We start from the raw sequence: 2,655 nt of genomic DNA, 5'->3' as shown, positions 1-2,655 counted from the left end.
GGTTCCATAACTCATTTAGACACATGCTGTGTTATCCTGGCCTTATCCTTATGAAATAACTGTTTTTAACACAATGAGATAAATTCTAATTTATGTATAAACTGTAAAAATGCAAAACAGTGATAGGTATTAATTAAATTATTAATGTTTTCTTGTGCATGTAACATACTAAATATTATGATTGGTTAATAACAATCTTACATTGTTACACCTCATTTCTCAAACAAGCAATACCCCCTTCCCTTAAATTTGATTATTTTTTTAAATTATAAAGAATTTATTAGCACACAAATGTCAATATAGTATAGTAGACACTAACTCTAAATTGATGTAACTGTAATGGTCTGCATGCAGGCTCAATCTAGCAGCAGCGATAGCGATGTTCGTCACCGCGCATCGCTATCGCAGAGGGGGCTACACACGAGTGATATGTGCAGAAAATCTAATCAATCTAGTCAGATTGATTAGATTTTAGCCATGGATCTCTCCATGAGTACCCCCCTTAATATTGCTCTCTAAATTGTATACAATTTCAAAGTGCATATCAACTATTCTAAACATTTGCTAACTTTTCTGCATTGCTAATATATTTACTCAATTTTTTTAAATTAGTTTACTGTTCTGACCTCCCAATCATCATCTGCAAGCCAAAGAAGATTTTTTCTCCTTATTACTTTCCAGGTAATATGCATTTTAAAACAATTTGATGTAGATAATTTGTCTTCTATTTATGTACCTTAATCATCTGTTCTAATGTAATAGTTTAATCTTGACATTGTTAATTATATTTTTTTTTCACCTAAACTAGTTATCTTGTTTGCCCTTCCAATCAACTGCAATCCGCTGATTAGGACTCCTCATTATTTGGTTTTGCGGTAACTATACCTATTGAAACAGTTTTTATCATTTTTATATTTAGCCTGTTTACGTACTTTAATCAGCTCTTAACAAAACATATTACATACATTAAATAATATTTTTAATTTATTTCTTACATAATCTTGTTAACTGTTATGACCTTTGAAATGTCTGATATCCATATCTTCATTTTTAGATTCATTCCTTTTTTTTTATTTAATTATAATTCTAAACTAAATTGTACTTCTAACATGAATCCTGGAATCATGTACCTTTAAAAATATTAACATATCTAAAATGAACATATTTGCTTTACCTATACACTAATATATATATTACTACACAGGACCATATCTCTAACTTTGGAAATGCCTAGTATGGATCCACTCTCTATTGTTAATATTACATAACAATAAAATATTATTCAACTGAATATATTTATTTGAAAAAATATCATATTTAACTATATTGTTATGACAGCAATATATTTAACATTTTCCTATTGAATTATTTTAAACAATAACCAAAATCAAATGTTCGTAATTTTTATCCATCATTAATATAAACACTGTCAGATTAGGATGGCAATAGTATTTCCACATCTTCTTCAGAAACTGTGTATATTTACCAAAATATAGTACAATAATAAAATTATACAATACTAATAAAACTGTGTAATATCTCTCAATGTTTGGGTATTAAAGTTGACAGATTTTTACCCTTAATGTAAACTAAAAAAAAATTACTCTTAGATTAACAAATATGAAAAAAAATTTTTTTTTTGTTTTTATATTATTATATAGAAAACACGTAAAAAAAATTCCTTTTTTAAATTTTTTTATTGAATCATCATTGTTTGTGCACACAGTGTATGACTATTTTTTTTTCAATACAGGAAAAGAAACTTGATCCACAATGAATCCACAACAAAGAATATGAAAACCATCTTGATCCTACATAACATAATCTGATGCGGTGATATTATTCTTATTAATCTTTATTATAGAAACATATACAATATATTTTTTTCAAGATTTATTTATAAATCTATTACCAGTTATAATATGTTAACCTGTTCAAAGTTCACCCTTTAGAAAATAAAAGTTTTATTCATTGAAAATACTATGTTAGCTTATTGTTTTTATTATTATTCCTCATACTTACAGCACCCTAAAACTTAAATGACGCAATATGTGGGAAATACATACGCGTGTATGTCTTTGAGGGAAACATGGGAAATGATGATAGCGTCAATTGGCTAGATGGTTTACGCCATCAAAGAACCATATATATTTGCTAATCTGATCCCATCCTTACCTTCATAATTTTAATTTCCAATTCCAATTTTTTATATATCAATATTAAAAATTTACTATTTTGCGAGTTTGGAAGCAAATTTGTGTAATGTGTACATTAAACACACAAATATGTTCCGATTGGTAATCTATTCAAATATTATTGCAAATACAATTAGAATATATAAATAGTGGGAGCGCAGAATGAATCCAATATATTATTTTATTTAAAATATTAATATGTCATCCACATAAAAATGCAGTACATGAACTAGCCTAAGAAAAAACAATTGATATTATATAAATGTAAACGAGACTGCCATATCTCCTGAACAAATATGAATAAAAATCCTTTAATAAACCCTAGTTAGGGCTGCATTAATGCTTCATGAAAATCAGCCGTGCGTCCACGAGCTGAAATGATTGTAAAAAGGAGACTGCTAAAAAGTGCCTCTGTTATAAGTCACTGTCCTCCTTATACACAATAGAATCTCATTGGTAG

The 2,655-nt window shown here is 27.7% G+C and overlaps 1 long non-coding RNA gene across 1 annotated transcript; it reads left to right on the top strand.

Annotated features, from left to right (window-relative positions):
- Positions 1-549: 549 nt before the first annotated feature.
- Positions 550-2,366, top strand: LOC134966049 (uncharacterized). Its single transcript, XR_010188582.1, has 3 exons — positions 550-681; positions 809-875; positions 1,754-2,366. It is a non-coding gene; the product is annotated as an uncharacterized LOC134966049 (long non-coding RNA).
- The last annotated feature ends 289 nt before the right edge of the window (positions 2,367-2,655 follow it).

This window comes from Pseudophryne corroboree, chromosome 1, assembly GCF_028390025.1.
Source record: "Pseudophryne corroboree isolate aPseCor3 chromosome 1, aPseCor3.hap2, whole genome shotgun sequence".
Classification (NCBI taxonomy): Eukaryota; Metazoa; Chordata; class Amphibia; order Anura; family Myobatrachidae; genus Pseudophryne; species Pseudophryne corroboree.
The sequence above is the reverse complement of the archived record's forward strand: the minus strand, read 5'-3'. Positions and strand labels throughout refer to the sequence as shown.